General features: G+C 41.0%; 2 long non-coding RNA genes across 12 annotated transcripts; both read right to left on the reverse strand.

The window, feature by feature from the left end:
* Positions 1 to 98: 98 nt before the first annotated feature.
* On the reverse strand, positions 99 to 20,686 carry LOC106097746 (uncharacterized). Of its 11 annotated transcripts, none has more exons than XR_003217472.1 (10): positions 20,164 to 20,563; positions 19,802 to 19,877; positions 16,552 to 16,898; positions 14,560 to 14,676; positions 13,926 to 13,990; positions 13,684 to 13,778; positions 1,958 to 2,067; positions 1,326 to 1,510; positions 745 to 1,106; positions 99 to 665 (listed from the first exon to the last, which is right to left on the reverse strand). It is a non-coding gene; the product is annotated as an uncharacterized LOC106097746 (long non-coding RNA). The 11 variants fall into 11 exon arrangements; XR_003217474.1 differs by lacking the exon at positions 19,802 to 19,877 and having other exon boundaries at positions 100 to 665; positions 16,552 to 16,687; positions 16,799 to 16,898; positions 20,164 to 20,562; XR_003217475.1 differs by lacking the exon at positions 19,802 to 19,877 and having other exon boundaries at positions 745 to 895.
* Positions 17,373 to 18,248, reverse strand: LOC112844732 (uncharacterized). Its single transcript, XR_003217476.1, has 2 exons — positions 17,868 to 18,248; positions 17,373 to 17,580 (listed from the first exon to the last, which is right to left on the reverse strand). It is a non-coding gene; the product is annotated as an uncharacterized LOC112844732 (long non-coding RNA).
* Positions 20,687 to 22,012: the final 1,326 nt, after the last annotated feature.

Below are 22,012 nucleotides of genomic sequence, written 5' to 3' on the forward strand. Positions count from 1 at the left end.
CTTGCTCATAGGGGGTCATATGATTGTTGGGCTTTTCTCTGTACCTATGAAGCGCCTTGAGGCGACTTTTGTTGTGATTTGGCGCTATATAAATAAAATTGAAATTGAAATTGAAATATTTTAACCTGATTCATTTTTAACACCTTAACAGTTCATTCCTCAAATCAAACAAGATATTTGACCCTCAAGAAATGTACCAACAAATAATTTTGCAATAAAATATTTATTTTTCAGCTTTTCCAAGTGAAATCAAACAAGTGTATTTAACAGTGAAACCAGAGTGGAAGCTGCTCATATAGAGTCCAACCCAGGCTAACAGTAAGTTGAGCAGAGCAGCATCATCAGTGTCGGCTCTTTGAACGCGTTGCAAGAACGCCATCTGCAGGACACTGGAACATCATCATTGCATTATACAGTTTCCTCTCTAACTGGATGCAGCTGTGAACAGGAACAGCTGTGGAACCAGAGTCCTGAGTGTCATCTATTGATGAATGCAGGTCAGTGTGTTGCTGGTGGAGGTGATGAGTCACAGCGTCCATCTCACGTTGGAGTCACAGCTTTTCTTCAGCTGCTCTGCTCTTCAAATGTAAGGCATCGACGGCTCTCCTTTTCAGCTCTGTTGGAATATCACCTTCTTCTGTCTGAGAAATATTCATGACAAAAACCTGACAAAACACAAACAGCAGCAGTAACAGTAAATTGTACTTATAAACTCACTGAAACCCACATTTGAACTCTACCTACTTGTTCATCAAGGCATGAGTACAAGAACAAGGAGACGTCACAGACATGTGGAAACTGTCCTTGTGATGTGAAGACGGTGGACTGTGGAGGCCTCTGCAGACTGTTGGACTCCAACCAACTGCGGCTTGAATCACTGAGTTTACACCAAGCACTGCAGATATATTTTAAGTCTTCTACGTTTTATAAATAGTGAAAAAAAATGCTTTGTGTTGTCGATAGAGACACATTAAAGCAAAATTTGCTAGATGACAATGAACACAGTTAAATCAGTCCAATAAGTGTGGAGTCCTTCCTTCAGAATGTGTCTGCGTAGGTTCTCAGTCATCCAGGTCATGGTAGTCTAAGAAGCAACCACAACCTCCCTGCACAACATTTTACAAAGTGAAATTTGTTTATTGTCCCATCAACAGTTTACCTGCAGAATCTTCTTTGCAGGAGTACAAATATCTTTACTGTGAGGAAGAGACGCAGAAAATACAACGTTTCCCTCTCTGTGACAATGAAAACGTGCTTGTTAATATCAAAAGGCTCATCATTATAATGGACATAATGAATATAAATAACAGCTATAAAACAAGTACCAGGAGATTTTCTTTGAGATTGAGTAGAGCGATCCTTCTTCCTTGATTCATTTCCTGCTCGCAGCATGAGCTGACCTCTGACTTCCTGGTCAAGGTCTCTCAGCGTTGACTGGAAAATCAAATCGAACTTGGCCTCAGCAGGCTGGTGACCTCCTCTTTGTCCCATCTCTGAAGGAGCTGCACTTCTATAACAGAAATATCCATCCATCCATTCGCTTCCGCTTATCCTTTCCAGGGTCGCAGGGGGCGCTGGAGCCTATCCCAGCTGTCATAGGGCGAGAGGCGGGGTACACCCTGGACAGGTCGCCAGTCTGTCGCATAACAGAAATATGTAGACCTAAATCTGATGACTTCCTCCTCCCAAGACCTGTTTTCTATGAGCCTGGGCCACATAACCCAAAGCACAATCAAGCCAGATATGGCATGCAGTCACATAAACAGTGGCATCTATGCCAGGCCTGGCCCGTATCTGGATGACATACGTCTTATGGAAGTCAGCCAGCAGTGCCGGCTTGATACCAGATCCGGGCCAGACCTGCTTGCTATGTGGGTGTTTGTCTGATAAACACCAAACAGTGTTTTATAAACAGGAAATGTTGTTCTTGTGCCATATAGTAAAAGAAGATACTGACATGTATATGTGAGGACAGCACACACAGTGTCGTATATGAAGTTCAGGCTGATGTTCTTGTCCTGGCATCTTTTCACCAGCTCACTGATGACATACACTGGATCTGCTCACCTGTTTTAAAATAAAGATCATGTCAATGGTTTCAAGTCGATAAGAGAAATAATATTTTTGAGACACAGCGCTGCGGCTCATGAATTGGTGATAACGACCTACTGAGCCTGCTAGCAGGTGCAGGAGGGCCAATCTGAGCCACAGTTATGGGGCTGATAACTGTGTCACGATTGGCTGAGGCAGACTGTGCGGAGGTGTGTGTGTGTTGGACCCAGGTATGGACACAGGCACAGAGACAGAAATATCTATAACAAAAGGTGAGCCTATACAGGGAGTGCAGAATTATTAGGCAAATGAGTATTTTGTCCACATCATCCTCTTCATGCATGTTGTCTTACTCCAAGCTGTATAGGCTCGAAAGCCTACTACCAATTAAGCATATTAGGTGATGTGCATCTCTGTAATGAGAAGGGGTGTGGTCTAATGACATCAACACCCTATATCAGGTGTGCATAATTATTAGGCAACTTCCTTTCCTTTGGCAAAATGGGTCAAAAGAAGGACTTGACAGGCTCAGAAAAGTCAAAAATAGTGAGATATCTTGCAGAGGGATGCAGCAGTCTTAAAATTGCAAAGCTTCTGAAGCGTGATCATCGAACAATCAAGCGTTTCATTCAAAATAGTCAACAGGGTCGCAAGAAGCGTGTGGAAAAAGCAAGGCGCAAAATAACTGCCCATGAACTGAGAAAAGTCAAGCGTGCAGCTGCCAAGATGCCACTTGCCACCAGTTTGGCCATATTTCAGAGCTGCAACATCACTGGAGTGCCCAAAAGCACAAGGTGTGCAATACTCAGAGACATGGCCAAGGTAAGAAAGGCTGAAAGACGACCACCACTGAACAAGACACACAAGCTGAAACGTCAAGACTGGGCCAAGAAATATCTCAAGACTGATTTTTCTAAGGTTTTATGGACTGATGAAATGAGAGTGAGTCTTGATGGGCCAGATGGATGGGCCCGTGGCTGGATTGGTAAAGGGCAGAGAGCTCCAGTCCCACTCAGACGCCAGCAAGGTGGAGGTGGAGTACTGGTTTGGGCTGGTATCATCAAAGATGAGCTTGTGGGGCCTTTTCGGGTTGAGGATGGAGTCAAGCTCAACTCCCAGTCCTACTGCCAGTTTCTGGAAGACACCTTCTTCAAGCAGTGGTACAGGAAGAAGTCTGCATCCTTCAAGAAAAACATGATTTTCATGCAGGACAATGCTCCATCACACGCGTCCAAGTACTCCACAGCGTGGCTGGCAAGAAAGGGTATAAAAGAAGAAAAACTAATGACATGGCCTCCTTGTTCACCTGATCTGAACCCCATTGAGAACCTGTGGTCCATCATCAAATGTGAGATTTACAAGGAGGGAAAACAGTACACCTCTCTGAACAGTGTCTGGGAGGCTGTGGTTGCTGCTGCACGCAATGTTGATGGTGAACAGATCAAAACACTGACAGGATCCATGGATGGCAGGCTTTTGAGTGTCCTTGCAAAGAAAGGTGGCTATATTGGTCGCTGATTTGTTTTTGTTTTGTTTTTGAATGTCAGAAATGTATATTTGTGAATGTGGAGATGTTATATTGGTTTCACTGGTAAAAATAAATCATTGAAATGGGTATATATTTGTTTTTTGTTAAGTTGCCTAATAATTATGCACAGTAATAGTCACCTGCACACACAGATATCCCCCTAAAATAGCTAAAACTAAACACAAACTACAAACTACTTCCAAAAACATTCAGCTTTGATATTAATGAGTTTTTTGGGTTCATTGAGAACATGGTTGTTGTTCAATAATAAGATTATTCCTCAAAAATACAACTTGCCTAATAATTCTGCACTCCCTGTATTATGGCTGATACAGGGCAACATAAAGCAGAAAGGGCAGTGGCGAAACTAAACTAGAACCTTGTGCAGAGTGCATGAGAAGGCTATGCAATACATGAATAACTTAAACATGAACTGCACAACAATCCTGAAAACACTTAACCTGACATGACACGAGGGATGTCACACAGACTACGAGACATGCCAGACGGTGGCCCCTTTTTTATCCAACAGGAAAACAGATGTGAGGGCAGCATCAGTGAGAGTCACAGGGCGTCACACACTGATCCATCCTCCTCCTCTTCCATCTTCTGCTGGGCCCTGAGGCTACTTTTGTTGTGATTTGGCGCTATATAAATAAAATTGAATTGAATTGAATTAAAGCAGCTGGACTGATGCTCGTGGACATCCATGGAGGAAGAAGCTGCTCTGACACAGATCCACATCTATTCTTTCATTTGAGACACCAAGCTAACAGATGTGATACTGGAAAGTCCACTGGTCCTTAAACATGTCGTTGTGTGGCTGTGGAGAAGGATGAAGGAGTCTGACCTGAGCCAGTGTTTGACATGAACACATCAGCACTGCTGTCAGTGAGCCTAACAACAGCCGTTAGCATCATTTCAGTGTTTCAGTCATAAAAACACTTCCTGTCACTGTGGTGGTTACAGTGACATCATGCAGTTTGTGCTTTGACCTCCAGAGGGCGACAAATCAGCACAGACAGAGAGCTCCATTCAAACTTTGCTGCCATCAGGAATAATTCTTCAAATATAATCATCAGTGTTTGAGCAGTTATGATATCAGGGACAATCTAGACACGTGTGACAATACTGAACATGTCACATGACACACCTTAAACATCATGTGATCCACTCTCAGTCTGCACTTTCATTCATGACTTCAACAGGTTGAAATGAGCTTTGAAGAAACATTCAGTGAAATAAATCTTTCATCACAGGATTCATGTGAGCAGCAGATGAACTTTGTACCAACAACATGTTCAATAACAGAGTCTGAATGAAGCTCAGGTGTTGATGCTGCTCCCTGATTGGACGGTTGGTTTCAGCTCTGCTCTCAGTCTTTACTGCACAGGTGAAGGTAGAAAGTGTGTCTGGATCTATAGACTGGAAACAGAGAAACATGCTGAACATTTGAAGCTTTGCAGCAGAAATGTTCATGTTACAAATACAGCAGAGCTGATCTGGGATCAGTGTGTTCACACCTGCAGCTACAACAAGGTTTCATGTCTCCACACGTCAGCATGTGAACTTTACTCTGACTCAGTCTGAGCAGTCAGACGGCATATTTTTAAAGTTAACACATCAACACACACAGAGATCTCTTATCTTTAATCTGTCACCAGTTAAGCACACAGATGGTAAAGTTAACACATCAACACACAGAGATCTCTTATCTTTAATCTGTCACCAGTTAAGCACACAGATGGTAAAGTTAACACATCAGCACACACAGATCTCTTATCTTTAATCTGTCACCAGTTAAGCACACAGATGGTAAAGTTAACACATCAGCACACACAGATCTCTTATCTTTAATCTGTCACCAGTTAAGCACACAGACGGTAATGTGTTGGTTCATCCTCAGCGCTCAATGAAACTGGGACAGTTTTATAGCTAATAAAATCATACTAAACTTAAAACTATGAGCAGAAAGTGATCAGTCATCAGTGATGGGACTCTGTTCTCCCCTTTAACTGGAAACAGCCAGCATGAGCAGATAAAACCTGTTTGTTCCAGTGAAGTCAACATTCAGATTTTACTGAAGTGGAAAAAACAATTTTTTTGTTTATGTTTATGTTATGGTTAAATAATGTTTAAATGTTTGATTTTTTTGACATTAAATGACATTACAGTGTTTAACTTAACATTAATTTAAAATACTTCATTACAACCAAACAGAACGTAACACTTTAGCTATTTAATTAATTTTGATATAAATTCATCTATATGTGCAATCAAAAACATGAAGAGATTATCTAAATGCATTTTAAGATTAATTTGTATTAGTCAGCAGAGCCAAATTCAGAACAACAGACTCAAATAACAAGAAGCAAACCTTCATTCAGGCTAAAAACAGTCTTTTTTTTTTTGCCATCAGAATTATTGTCTAAAGAAAGAAGCAGTCAGAGCAACTCTCTGCCGAGGCAGCTAATTCTCTGGGGATTGTCTACTTTCACCAGAATACTCTTATATTTTGGATGTATTCTTTGGCTTTACAATACTTTCTTTGAAGAAATAACACATTTTGTGGCCAATGTCATATTTAGAATCTGTATTATTATTTCCTAATGAAAATGCAAACAAAGGCAGTAGAATTTTAAGCATAGTTTTAAATATGAAAAAGCATTTTATGAAAGTTTGCCCTTATTTGACCTTAAGGAAGAGGTCAAAGGTCCACAGTAATGTGACTGTCTTAATAACCTGTGCGTGGCAGTCAGAGTGAAGACCAAAAGTGCAGGACTCAGAAACAAAGCTGGAATTACTAACACAATGGTTTAAACAAGGCAGGAACTGCAGACTTACTAACTAGTAAGTTAGAAAAGCTACTGTGAAAGCTCGTGTCACAGTAGCTTTCACAGTAGTTTGCTGCTACCTCTCAGGCCACGTTCACACTGCAGGTCTTAATGCTCAATTCCGATTTTTTGATCAAATCCGATTTTTTTGTCTGCTTGTTCACACTACAAATAAAATGCGACAGCAAACGCGCTCTAGTGTGAACGCTCACAGCGGCCCGCATGCACAAAAGAAGACGTCCTTCAGTCAAAGCTGACACTATCAATAACAGTCAGTCTAAAAAACTAGCAGACCTTCCACTCCACAATTAAAAACAGTAATACTCCATAGTGTCAGGATAAAGCAACATTAAATATTGGATCAGCTGTTTGAAATAATTTCATTTTGTATAAATACACACCTGATATAACAGATAAAACATTAAAACCTGCTTAAAACGCACACATAGAAGAGACGTGCAAAACCACCATATATAATTTTCTCTTGACTAATTTTAAAGATTAAAGAGTGCACAGGGCGAACTACTATGTACAGCTTCTTATTAATGGCAATGATCTGAAAATTATCCTTTCAAGTGAATCTATTCATTTTGCTCATTATTCCATTAATCATTCCTACATTCTTCCTACATCCATTCTCATTCCATACAGAGTATTTTGCCTGACAGTTCAAGCTGCACCTTTTTAGTCTCATGCTGAGTCTGGTGCAGGTATTGTACTCAGCTTCAGCTCCTCTCTTTATGGCTGCTCTCTGTTTATACCAACTTTATTGTCTGATTGGCTTTCTGACTCTGGTTTTGACTGCACACCATGCAGCCAATCACATGCAAAGACAGACAGGGACCATATCATGCAGGCCAGGGAAGCAGAGAGACGGGGATTTAAAAGCTGGTGTGTTGGGAAAAAGTGACGAAGCAAGCAAAAATGTCAAATGAGCAGCATTTCAATGATAGACTGCAAAGCTGAGTGCAGAACTGATCAAAGGGATAAACCTGATTTCATTTTCCTTTGTTCCAAACTTGTCCAGCCTCAGACCTCGTGTGTTCTCCCTGGTAGTAGTTAATGCAAAAAAATAACGTTTTTATGAAAACACTGAATAAAATGTTGCTTTCTTGAAAAAGATAATGTACATTTGAAAATGGCACAAAGTTATACAAAGTGTCTTTGAATGGCAGAGATGTGTGCGCGTACCACAGAGCCATGGCTCACTGTCTGAGTGTCTAAATGAGTCTCACCGGCCTGAACGCTCGCTTGAAGTCGTTAATAATTCTTAACTTGTTGGGTCTGCTGCTCACCACAAACCAGCACAAGCATGAATTTGGTCTTTTAACTGTGTTTTTATAAGTGTTACAGCTTCTCCTAGTAATAAAAACCTCCTTTATTTCCATTCATGCTACACAAAGTTGTCAAGCAAATAACAATTAAATAACAGAAAAGTTTGTTTTTCCACTTTTTGCTACAGAAATTTCTGGATTTTTCACGACTACAGTTTAAAAAGCAAAAGGAAAAAACTGCAGTCTGGGCAATGAGCTGTCAGGGCTTTTTTCTATATTTTTACACCTTTATTTCTTACGATTTAAGTTGGCCGTGCCAACAGATTTCTGTCACAGCAGCTTTTTCATTATCATGTAGAAAAACAGTTAAATATGTCACACTGACAGAAAGCAGCCCTGGCATTTTTGGTCTAGGTGGCCGATCATGATCGCTCCAAAAATATATCAAAAATAAAATAATATACCATAGTGTGAAAAAGTGTCACACTTAAATGTTTCAGACCATCACATCTAAATATGACACAACAACACAAGTAAACACAAAATGCACTTTTGTAAATGAAAATGTTTATTATTAAGATAAATGAACTGTTTGTGTGTCACAGACCAGAAGCTCCTCCAAAGCCAGACTTCATGCCAGCATCCTAAGAAATTCAGAAACAAATGAATTGAGATCAGTGTGGACAGGGTTATAAAGCTATGGGACTCCACCAAACCACAGTGAGAGCCATTATCCACAGATGGAAACCTTCCTCAGAGCGGCCGGGCATCCAGCCACGACGCATCCAAAAGGTTCAAAACAGCCCAGAACAACAAAGAGCTGCACGACTCACTCGCCTCAGTTAAGGTTCATCACAAGGGATAAGTAACAAAGTACAAATACTTTGTACTCTACTGAACTAAAGTAGAATTTTCAGGTATCTGTGCTTTACTGGAGTACTTTTTACTTTTCCTCATTACATTCTGAAACAAATAACTGTACTTTGGACTCCTGACATTTTGTTGTTACTTTTGGTTTAACAAATTTGCAGGGGGTCATTGTTTCTGTCACTCTGAGCGTACCGTCCTCTTTGAAATAATCACCAGGGGATGTCACATAACTTTACTAACTTTACTATGGCACACATAGATGACGTGTGCCATAGTAAAGGGTCCAAGTGGGCCGCTGTGTGGTTTTGGTTTTTTGGCACAGCTCTGGAACGACTGCAGGTGTCCATAAGTTGTGGCTGCAGTACTTCAGCATCTAACGAGTCCTACAGAAGACGATCAGGCATAAAGGGAGTAACATGTTGTGGCAGGTCATTTCAAATGCAACGTTTCTATCAGCTCAACAAACATCAGCAAACACACAAACTGTTTTTGTGCAGTTTGTCTCACAGTGTGTTGCAGCTAAAGGTCCAGTTGCTGTATTTCACAGGGACACACAGGGAAAAGAGTCTGAGATAACTTCACGCAGAGATGGAGAAAGAATACAGGGCATTCTTACTACTGTGAAACACGCTGCAAAGCAAACTAACTGAGTTATTTAAAGATCACATGAAAGTCCTCTGCAGGTTAGTGCAGGATAATCAGGTTAGTTTACAGTAAAGAACTGTGTGACAGTGGCTGTGGTGCTCGTGGTCTGTTACATCAAGTGTAACAGAGATGAACATGAATTTCAGCTGGTGATGCTTACATGTAGAAAAAAGACGGTGGAAACAGTGAACTGTCAGAGGGTGGAAATCAGCCAGGACCGCTCATCAAATACCTGCTTACATCTTGTTGATTTCAGTTTCTACAAAGAGCCACTGCAGCTGATTTTAGGGTTCCCCCACCTGCTAAATCACACTGTAAGATGGAAACCCTGCTGAGGAAGAGGAACAAAGGCTGCTCTCTGTTTTGCCAGAAAGCATCTTGATGATCCCCGAGACTTCTGGGAAAATACTCTGTGGCCTGTTGAACTGTCTCTGCTGCTCGTCTGCAGAGTGACGAGTATCTCAGCCTTCCACACAGTTAGCCTTTTCTCTTCATTTCGATTGTATCATTGACTTTAGGATCTGTTGTTTGATCTTGTCCTTCCACCTCTCCTGGTTTATTTCTCACAGATCTCACTTGCTACAGTGACTACAATAAAAACATCCTGTTTGTGGAACAGCACATCTGATCACTCTGCACTGCACGCTCAACACAAATCTCACCGCCAGTAAGGACCTCAGTCACAAAGAGAAAACCTCAACACATAATATACACAACACATAAATCCCAGCTGTCATAATGTGCACCAAATTAACACTGTTTGTTCTCAGTCCTTGCAGCACTTTCTGTCACCTAGAGCCAGTTAATGTCTCCAGACCAGCCCTAAAGCTCCCTGATCTTTGAAAATGAATCCACTGTGTGAACAAATGTCATTGTCTCTAAGCCCCACAGATACAATCACAGTCTAACTGTACAATGCAATGTAGTCCAAATAATCCAGCACATATACAGCAGTTAAGAGACAGAGGGGTCAGTGAGCAGGGACCTTTAACAATGAGAAATTTTGCCAGAATCACACTCTTACTTTCTGTGTTCATGTATCTTAAGTGAAATTGAAGCTAATTAGAGCTTAATGGCATGAAAGTGGAAAGTGCTAAAAATAGAGAATTATCCTTTTAAGTGAATCTAAATATTTTCCTTCCTCTGTCTAAAAGAAGCTTCATCTCCTCTCTCTGTTTATACCAGCTCTACTGTCTGACTGGCTTTTGGAGACTCAGATTTGAAGCCAAACAGAAAAATCGATGTTGTTTTCACTGAATGTTTTCTAACAGTAAATATTTTTCTAACATTTGTTTCCAGTTTCTGTCCCTTAACCTGAACTGGAACCAAATGAAGCAGAGTGTAACCACCTCCTACGAGCCATCCTGTCACAGTGCGTGGAAGCTGCAGTATCATATACTGGCTCTTTGTGAGTTACAATGTGAGCTATTCATGGTGGCCTAAAGCAAACTGTGTGCATGCTCTTGTTGTTAAAGGGAATCCTCCTGCAAAGCCACAAGTCAGCTGTTTCCTGCTTGTCCAAAGTGAACAGTCATGAAAAGATCAATTCATACAGAAGTGAAGCAGCAGGATCAGTCATGGACGCACAGGTGTTTTTGCAGTCTGTTTTGTGGCACCACCAGCCTGGAGTGACTGGAGCTCCACTGGATCATCACCAGTAGGAAGAACAAAAACAACCACATGGAACATTTTTGTAGAATCGCTGCAAATTTTCCAGCACACACTGGATGTGATCTGGGAATGCAGTTTCTTGCAACATGTACTCAGATATTTATGCAATACTTATGTAAGAATGCTGTTTGTTGACTTCAGATCAGCATAGGTAAAGTTATTCCCTCCAAGCTGGTCACCAAACTTGTGGATCTTAGACTCAACAACTCCATCTGTACCTGGATCATGGACTTTCTGACTAACAGACCTCAGCATGTTAGGCCAGGCCATAACTGCTCTACCACCATCACACTCAACACTGGCACTCCACAGGGCTGTGTGCTGAGCCCGTTCCTCTATGACTGCAGACCTAGGTACGGGTCCAACTCCATCATCAAGTCTGCAGATGACACCACGGTGACTGTCTCATCAGTGACAACGATGAGTCTGCTACAGGGAAGAGGTAAAGCACCTATCTGTGTGGTCTGACAATAACCTGCTTCTGAATACCAGCAAAACCAAAGAGCTCACTGTGGACTTCAGGAGAGAGGAGACAGACACCCATGTCCCCATCTACATAAATGGCACAGCTGTTGAACGGGTCTCCAGCTTCAAGTTCTTGGGGACCCACATCTCTGAGAATATGTCCTGGTCAACTGACACCTCCAGCCTGGTCAAGAAGGCCCATCAGCTCCTCTCTTTCTTGAGGACACTGAAGAAGAACCACCTGTCTGCTGACATACTGGGTAACTTCCACCACTGTATGATAGAGAGCATCCTGAACAACTGTGTCACAGTCTGGTATGGGAACTGCTCTGTTGCTGACCGCAAGGCACTGCAGCGGGTGGTGAAAACTGCCCAACGCATCACAGGGACTCCACTTTCTGCCATTGAGGATGTCCACAAGAAGAGATGTCTATGCCAAGCACGCATCATTCTCAGGGACTCCTCTCATCCTGCCTCCAGCTCCTGTCCTCCAGGAGGCGCTACAGGAGCCTTCAGACTAAAACCAGCAGGTTTAGGAGCATCTTCTTCCTCACAGCTGTCACCCTACTGAACTCAGCCCCCTGCTGAGCCTTTCCATCCACACTCACTGAACCCTTCTACACTCCTCCTCCCAGTGACCGTGATCATTCTCAACATACACCACATGCTCACATTGGTTACTGCTATAGTTTTAGGACACTGACAGAGTCTCTGTTATAGTGCCTACACTGTTCACTGTTATAGTCTGTTCAGAGAGCTACACTTCCAGTGCTCTAGATATATTCATAGCACTGTAGATCTGTTTACCTCACACCGATACATCTGTATATATGTAGCACATCTGTATATTTGTTCATGGTACACCTGTAAATCTGCCCATCTGTACAGCAATATAAAACATCTGTATGCTATACATTTGTCTGTAGTTCAGCTGTATGTTTGGTCTCTCTGTTCATGACTATTTCCCCACTTATACTACCCTTATCTGTATGGACCAGTACATCTGTATGTTTGCTCTCTACTGAACTTACTGTATATAATCTGCTCTTATTGCTCTTACTGATTAGATGCAAACTGTATTTTGTTACCCTGTATTTAGACATGTATGACAGTAAAGTTGAATTCTAAATCCTAAACATTTAAACAAAAATCACAGCTACAGCAGATGTTTTTAGAAGTGATTTTAGAGGCCAGTAAAGAGAGCATGGAGGCAGATGGAGGATGCCACGTCCACTGAATCTACACACTTCCTGTTTCCACCTCATCCTTCCGGTGCTCTACTATACTCCCTGCTCTCTCTACCACAGCTGCCTTTGAACTTGCCTGGGACAGGTCACATGACACAGGGGTGTGCTCTGATGTCAGCAGGCAGGTCAGTGGAGCCCTCTGGTGATGGATATATGCCAGTGAAACAGGAGGAGGCCTGAGAACAGACAGCAGACTTAACCAGCAGGACAAAGTAGTAGTATGTAGTACTTGAAGGAGTCATCACAGCCAATCAGCTCTCAGGAAAATGGAACATCACATAAATATTTCTCTTCTTTGATTTTCATCAATGTATTTCCTTTGATATGTTTTCTGTCAATACTTCTGCCTGATTAGAAGCTCATAGGCAGTTCCTGTCACTCTACAATAAAATACTGTAAAGGCTGCCCTCTCTGCCCTCCCACTAGCTGACCTAACTGACACAAACTGTGCTAAGATACCCTACATGGACTAAGGTTCTTGGCCACATACATATAGATTTGCTTGGCTGTAGAAATCCATGCCATGAAGCTCCCAGCGCACATTTTTGATGCTTCTGTCTGTGACAGAGGAGGTTTGGAGCTCTGCAGAGCCTTGGTGACTTTTACTGACTATGCAGCCCTACCCACATGTATGATTTAGATTTATACTTATGTGGCAGCCATTCACTGACAAAGTTATTTTAAATGATATCATGTCATAAATAACACAAGTTATTTTCCATGAAAAGTAAAAGTGGTGAAATTCTCAAAATGAGACGAGCATGCAATTTCACATATTTTGTTGTTTTGTGTGTGTGTGTTTGTCTGTGTGAAGTTTCGATGTGTATTGTTAGGAAATAAATATATATTCTTAATGCTTATTTTCTGTTTATTTTGTTTTATAGAGGCCAGACTCGGAGAACGCCAGTTTGAGCACAATGTCACAGAGTACTGACAGGAAACTGCACGCTGCTGCAGAGAACAGCAAGTTTTAGTGCAGAGCTGCACAGGCGTATTAATAAAATACAGGAAACCAGACAAAAAGCTAAGTAAACTGTGTGTCGGTGTGACGCAGTGCAGAAATATATATGCAGATTTAGCTGGCAAAGAATTCAGACCTGAGCTTGTGTGTTCGTGTGGCGGGTCTCCATTTCCACAAATGTAAAAATAAAGATCATTTTTTGAGCTTGACCACTCTGAGTCCAGTCTTTCTCTGTCGCCAAAGAAATTCAAAGTATCTGAAAAGCACAATTTTGAAAACACTGCAAAGACATCAAGACATTTTTTCTTTTGCTTTCTATGTAAACAAAAATTCCCACCAAGGCTTTTCAGTGTGAAATTTAGTGTGTAGAGAAAATACCTGTGCCAGGTTGTCTCCATCTAGTGGTGAATAACGCCTTACCACTACATCAGGTGAGTTTCTCTCTGTGCACAGTGACACAACAACAACACAAACTATTTAAAAATGATGTAGGCAGATCAAGGCAATGTTACAGATTCAGTAAGAACGGAGGTTTATCGTAATCCTTCAAATATGCAGGGCGTCACACTAACACTGTTGCATCGCTCTGTTATTATCAATTTGATTCAAAACGTGCCCAGTTTAATGTCTTAAACTAAACTGGCATTAAAGTTTCAATGAACTAAAGTGGTCCCCCTGAGTCAGCACCCAGAAAGCTCGTCTCTTTGAACAATGTGGCCATAAATACGAGCGCTGCTGGGATCTTAAAACACTGGGGCTACATCCAGACCTGAAATCTTTGGAAGTTTCACTCAGTAACACCTTTTTAATATTATTGACTATCTGTTATATTCACATTTATATGAAAAGTCAAACGTTATACGTTAGCTAAAGGTTGAAGTCACAGAATTATACTGAACAACAATGCAATTTGAGTTCTTCTTGTTTGTTCTTTATATTTGATTTATTGTAAGCAGTGGGAGTAAAAGCTAAAGGAAAAATAGTAAAAATATGAATGAATCTCTGCTCTTACAGCTTTTATTGTGCCGTGATGTCTCCTTTGAAACTGTCCTCTGTCTTTTGGATGCTCACCTCTTCTTCACCTTTCACCAACCTGCTGCACTCTTGTTCTCTGCTCTCGCCTCCTGTTCTGGTTATAATTACAAAGCAGTCAGCATGTGCCAAACAAACAAATCGATCATGTTTGATATGATGATGAGGTTTTTAACATCTTATTTATGCACTTATTTAACACTGTATCGATCAATTAGTAAACAAATATCAGACTGTAGAAAAGCCAATAATAATGCACTGAACAAGTTCATGCCATAAGAGCTAAATGGCCATCAGAGAAAATCCTGAATGCCTGATACAGGACAGGCCAACATTTAATGCAGCCACAGATCAACATCAGTCAGCTTCCTGCACTTTCCACCTGATCACATCTGTCCTCAAAGTCATGTCACTTCCTCTTTGGTTCATTTATGTTTACTTTTACATTTGCAGTGACAATAACTTTAGTGACATAGTGCACACATTATTTCCTGTGGACTGCTGGCTTATCTTGGTTTATTTCAGTTTAAAGGTGCAGTCAGTCATTTTTGGGTTACTTGATAGAAAAAAAAGGATCTTGTACTCGTAGACAAAAATAGAATAGCAGATAACAATGACACATTGTTAAACGTGTCACTGGTCACTGCTTAATTCTTCATTCTTTAAGCATTACTCATCCTTAGGATGTCATTTATAAATACAGATATACATTCTTAGAAAGAACCACTTCTGAACCTGATCTCCTTACTCCAAGGAGCTTTTCTGAGTTATCATTGTGCCAGAGGAGGAGGGCATCCACTACTTCTTTCATGTCACCTGAGTTCACCTGTGGGAAAGCACAGCGCCCAATCCCCTGAATAGTTATTTGAATTCAGGAGGACTTGGGAAATAATCTTGAGTAATTACTGACTAACTGACTAAAGCTAATGAACCAGAGAAATTGTAAACTCTTAAACATCCAGGGATGTCTGAACTTATGTCTGCACCTTCAGACTCCAGATATGAAGGATCATACCTGCTTCACCTCCAGTGTTGTGCCGAAAAGTCATCGTCTGACAAAAACTGATTTCCAATGTCTTTACTTATATTGGTAAACAGACTTTAGGGAGCATGATTTACAAAAGGGTATATAACACATTTAATAATTACCTATTTCTTCAAGTATATTTATAACTCTGTGTTATTGTAACTACATTAAAACCAATCCAGTCCTTTTGGGCCACTTAAAATATGTTTAGAGAACTATTATTATATTAGTTGCAGTTTCTGCTGTCCTCTTGGCCAGATTAAAATGACTTTTTTAAATAGTAATGTCAAATGAATGAATATGAAGTAAAAATCACTGCCAAAACATGGTTGCAGCTTCTACCTTGTGACAGGAATGTTGTTTGTGGCACAAGATGACTCAATATCACTCATGAGGGATACATTTGACATGTTTCACATATTATAGACCAAAAAGTTGTCTACAGCAGTTTAAATATGATCAACTGGTGTTTGACAAATACCGGGAATTAGTTTATGGCAGACATGACTTTTTGACACAACACCGGCTAACTGACAAGACCTAGTTATAAGCTAATAATACGGTTGAATATTATTGCACCTAACCTTGGACTCTAGTATTCTAAAACTGGCACTTCCCCTCTGATAAACCATATGATTATGTGACAAATATGTCGCTTACCAAAGAACAGAGCACAGTTTATTCAGGGTGTGACAGCACTTTACCACCTGTGTCCAACATATACATATTCTGGACTGCAGCACGTCCATCCTTAAAAACTCCAGGACTTCATCACAGCCTCTCTCACATCCGCTTTACATGTGTAGTTTACAGGACACTTAAACAACACTGGGTGAATATGTTTGTAGCAGGATAAAATTAGGGTCCCTTACATGAATGGGATTTAAACAGGGAGATATTGGCATCAGTTCCCAACACTTCACTTAATATCAAATTGAGACTCACTTGTGTTTAACCCTGGGATATGTGAACAGGTTACTTATTCAGTCCTTTCTCAGTCCATGGGTTGTAAAACCACAACATCCTCCATCCGTAGTAAGAGAAAGCGTCTGTGGCAATAACCAAAAGGTCTCCATACAGCCTGTGTGAATAAGAAAATGGCTGGCCAGGAAAATATTTTTAAAAAAATCTTTTTAAAATCTTTTATAGAGCTAAATATGAAACGTGTCTGTGAGTCCTTCAGTCCAAATACTCGAGGTCGAGAAGGATATATAGCAGCCGCTGATCCCTCAATGGCACCAGTAGGACGGCAGGACAGCACGGCCTCTTCCTCAGCAGAAAAGTCTCCTCCACTGCTAGTGTAACCAATACGTCTACTCATAAAAAGAATGAGTGAAGCAATATGGATAACAACAGAGGACCATTTATTCAGGGTTTGATGGCAATTTACCATCGGTGTCCAGCACTTTAAAGTTTTGATGGACTGGAGCACATCAGTCCTTAACATACATTCTTAAACATTAGCTTGATACTGATACACCAAAGGAAACTTAACCGACTCTAAGTACAAATGTTTCAACCTGAACAACTTAGAACTTCCCTGGGATACAATACAAACAAAGACAAGAGGAAGTAAAATATATTTTTATCAATGGCCACTTCTAACCAGGTGGCAAGTGAATATATTGTGTAAAGAGTCTTTTTTCTCAGTCCTGGGGTTGTAACACCACAACCTCCTCAGTCTGTAATCAGAGAGTGTCTATTTGACAATAACCAAAATGTCTTTGGGTAGTCTTTGTGAATGCAACAAGAAAATAAAACAATGGTGTTAGCTGGCCAGCAAAATAAAGAGTGTATGGCACTGAGTGCGGGCGTGTGTGTGACTACTTCGGTCCAAATAATCGAGGTCCGGATGGATGAATGAATGGCAGCCGCCGATCCTTAGTGGCACCCGCGAGACAGCCCAACAACGAGGCAGCACAGCAGCACAGCAGTAAGGCAGCGCAGCAATAAGGCAGCACAGCAGCGAGGCGTCTGGCAGGAGAACGAACAATAGTCTTTTTAAGGCTACTGCAGAAGGAGACATTCCCCGCTAGCTCACCCAAGCTTGCTCTCAGGCACAGCTACAAGCCATGTGAGCTCATAACCCCACAGTGACATATGAACTTGGCTACCAAAGTCCGCTTAGCATGGCGGCTAATTGTCGAGCTTGCTAGCTTATCCCCGATTAGCACCTTAATAACCATTACTACACATCACATCATAGCAAACACATGACAACACATGGAATAGTACAATATACATATGAAACAGATTTTTACCTGGCAGGAGAACGAACAATAGTCTTTTTTTAAGGCTACTGCAGAAGGAGATATTCCCCGCTAGCTCACCCAAGCTTGCTCTCAGGCACAGCTACAAGCCATGTGAGCTCATAGCCCCTCCCGCTAGGATGTACTATCACAGTCGACTGTCGTAAAGCAGCCGCAAACCAATAGCAATAGAAAAACTCAAAATAATTAAAGAACATTTTATAACTGAACACCCAATACAGATATATACATATATACTGAATATCACACAATCTCAGATAAGTAAATTAACACTGGGTTACACTAGCAGGAGAATGACACATGAGTATTTTAAAAGCCTACAGCGTGTACACATATCACCGCTGGCTCACACAAGCTTGCTCTGACACAGCTACAGACCTTGGCAGTGTCCCAATCCAGCGACCGCACGCTCCTGAGTAAGCATTTTGAGACCTATTACGTCACAGCGACATGACGACGGCTGTCCCAATTCAAAGTGTACTCCAAATGCGCTGTCGACTTCCCGAAATTTGAAGTGTGGTCCGCTGTACACTTCGTGGTCCCACATATCCCACAATTCATAGCGCAGTGCTGGGTGTGGATAATTTTGCCGAAAAATACAGCAGAGAGCTGAAGCGGAGCGGCCGAAGAGTGAACTTTCGCACTTATTTATGTGCGAATGTTTAAGAACATTAAAACATTACTGTTGGCCACATGTCGGCAAAGTTATGTGACATTAGTGATGTTTGTACTTTCAGCGGTAACTTGGTTTTAAAGCCTCTACTTATATAGTTGACCTTAATCTTACAGAGAATGTGATGATTTTATGGATAATTAAAGTCAGTCATATATCCACAAACACAACAAGCTGAAAGTCAGTGATGCTGCTCGGTTTGCAGTCCTGAATATGACGGCACAAGCAGGATTCACTGCACTGTTAATGTTAGCTATGTTATATTGCTGCCTCTGTTCGGTGGTGTCGAGCCAAACGGACTTTAACGTGTGTTTGAACGAGCTGACGGTTCACTCGTTAAGCTGAAAGAAAGATGCTTTAATCACAGGAGTCACACATGTGTCCACTGGACCATCTGGGAACTCTTCTTGTTTAGCACTCGTAATAACACAAACACTAAATCCTCCTCCTCTATATAATATTGGCCATATTATATTTACATTACCAAAGTTAAATGACTTTAGTCTCATGAACAACATTAGCTGATTGTTATTTACTAGCTAATCTTAAAATGACTGTTGTACAGAAATGAAGAACAACTATCATGTTTTACAGTCCTGTGGTCTCAACTAATCAAAGTGATGTCATGACAAAAATGAATGACCAACAAAACATTTTTCTCCTTCATTTCTGTCACACAAAGCTGTATGAAACGTTTCTCGCGGTTAGTATCATGGTTGCTAGGCAACCTGAGCAGCGCGACGACGGCTAGCCCGTCCCATTTCACAAGCCTCGCACTTCCGCACTTCTGGTACATTGTGTTACGCGCCGTACGTGCGGTCGCTGGATTGGGACACAGCCCATGTGTGCTCATAGCCCCTAAACAACAACAGTACAGTCTGCTAGTTCAAATGCACAACATGAAAGACAACTTACTGTACACTGAACACACATCGCTCACTGAGTTGGGTCCTTGCACCTTTTTTAAAACACATCCCTTTAGCTTGCTTCTTAAAAGTAGTGCAAGCCATATTCCAAACAGTCACACACGAACTTGATCACCGAAGTCCGCTTAACATGGCTGCTAATTTTCAAGCTTACTAGCTGTTGTGGAAGTTTTTCCACTTAAATAAAGCCTGCAGATGAGCGGTAGCTAACATTCTTTAATCCAAACACACAGAGAACATACAAACAAGCTTGTGGAGAGCCTGCATGACCACGGGGCAGGGTCAGCAGAGTCTCACTGAGCCTAGCATGGCTCTCAGTTAAATACCTTCTCCAGGAACAAAAGGCAGTACACAGCTGTTTCACACCTTAAGGTTCACACTCCCTTGCTACCTCCCAGAGTCCTGGAAGAGACAAAAGACTGGTCCTCTGGAGTTCCTGTTTCCCCCAACATCCTTACTACACCCCCCACCATTTGTCTTAAGCATGAGTGTCAGACATGTTAAAATCCAGTGGCACCAAGGCATTATACAATAAAATAATGTGATTAGTACATAAGTAAAAGAAATTCCATTACACTAGCTTATTCACGATTAGCACACTAATAATCATCATTAACCACGCATCATAACATAACCAAACGATAACATATAGAAAGAAACAATGTACGTGTAAAACACCAATTCTTACCTAGCAGGAGAATAAATAATCAGCATTTTAAGGCTACTACATGTACAGATGTCACTGCTGGCTCACATGAGCTACCTCTGAGAACCGCCACAGTTTACTCCCCAGCTGACTGTCGCGAAAGAGTCGTAAATCACCGGCATTGTAAAACTTTAAATTATTCCAGGGCATGTTAAAAACAAAACACCAGACAGATGGACTGGATATTAAACGGTATCAAACGCCTAAATGAACACAGGGTTACAATTACATGCTCACATCGTCACATCGAGAGTTCATTAATCATCAGAGTTCAACAATGTGACATCCAGTTGACAACAGCCTCACTAACGCCAGCCAGAACAGGCTAACAGTACATAAGAGCACAAAAACAGCCGTGCTTATCGACAGCTCGACATATCCTCAACAACTCACCTCAGTACGGCTGCCATCGGTCACCTTTTAACTCTGTTGTACAGCCTCTTCCAGAAAATGAACGCTTACACTACACACATATACAGTATATTGATTTTATTTGGTTTTAGAGTTTAACCTGAAATCTTTTGCTGCTGAGCAGCAGAGCTCCAAAGCGTCCCGTGTAACCATGGTTACGCAGAGGCGTAAGTGTTCCAGCTGTGACGTCACATACTAGAACCTGGATCAGCCTGCAACGTTTATTGGCACTTCTGCTGAGATCCGGAGCTCGAGGCGCTGGCGCCCCGGGATGAGATGAGCTGCTGTGTTTTTCACGGAGAAAAATAATTAACATGGAATAACGTCACTCTCAGATGGAAAAAATACAAGATGCAAGCAGAAGAGGACAGCAGATTGAGAAGAGATTTCTTCAAACGGTAAGGAGCTTCTACCAAGTGATATTTGATAAGGTTAAAACTTCAAGCTTAAATCTAATGTCCAGATTCATACTAGACTTTTCTGATTACTCAGTGAATCTGCTCACGTGTTGCCGTTTTAAACTATTAATTTCATGGTGACAAATGTCTTTGACAAAAATGCAGGATTAATTAAAGGCTATATATGACTGCTAGGTTAGGACGTGGTTAGGAGCAAATACTTAAGCGAGAGAGATATTTTGCTCTGATAGAAATCTTTATTAATATTTATGGGAAATTTTTTCCTCCATTAGATTGTTTGTGGCCAATACAATAAATTGTCTCCTGGCTTTCAGGTCTCCCTGAGCCAAATTTGAAAAAATACCAGATTTTATACTCAAGGAACAAACTAGAGTAAAGAACAAATTGGCTATTAAACAGTAATTTGGAGCAGAGGGGCAACTTCCTGAAGCCATTAAAATGATTTGAGAGTAAAGATCATGCATCATCATGGTAAGAAAAATTATATCCAATGTGTAGCAAAGATACAAGAGGGAGACACTGAAGTGACAAAAAAGAGAATTCAAATTTTACAGTTTTTGCAATTAAGAAAAAAAAACAGATTTAAGGTGAAACAAATGTTTCCAAATCATGGAATGGTGATGACATTATCACTCATTCCATATTGTTCCTAAAGTCTGCAGTCTTTTTCTACTTTAACTTTTGAAGTTGCATGCACACATATGCTTTAACTCTGCACATGTGTACATGCATGTGAACTGATGTGTGCTTGTGTGGTGATTTGAAGTTGACAAATTATTCATAGTTCTTGAACTTTTACACATTTTGTCACCTTGCAACCACAAACAAAAGATGTTTTATTGACCTTTTCTATGAAAGTAGCACATAATTGTGAAGTGGTATGAAAATAATACATGCTTGTCAAAATTCTAGGCAAATAAATTTGGAAAAGTGTGGCATGCATTTCTAATCACCCCCTGCTCTTCATAGAGCCACCTTTTGCTAAAGTTACTCCTGCAAAT

Source organism: Oreochromis niloticus, unplaced genomic scaffold (assembly GCF_001858045.2).
Source record: "Oreochromis niloticus isolate F11D_XX unplaced genomic scaffold, O_niloticus_UMD_NMBU tig00001072_pilon, whole genome shotgun sequence".
Lineage (NCBI taxonomy): Eukaryota > Metazoa > Chordata > Actinopteri > Cichliformes > Cichlidae > Oreochromis > Oreochromis niloticus.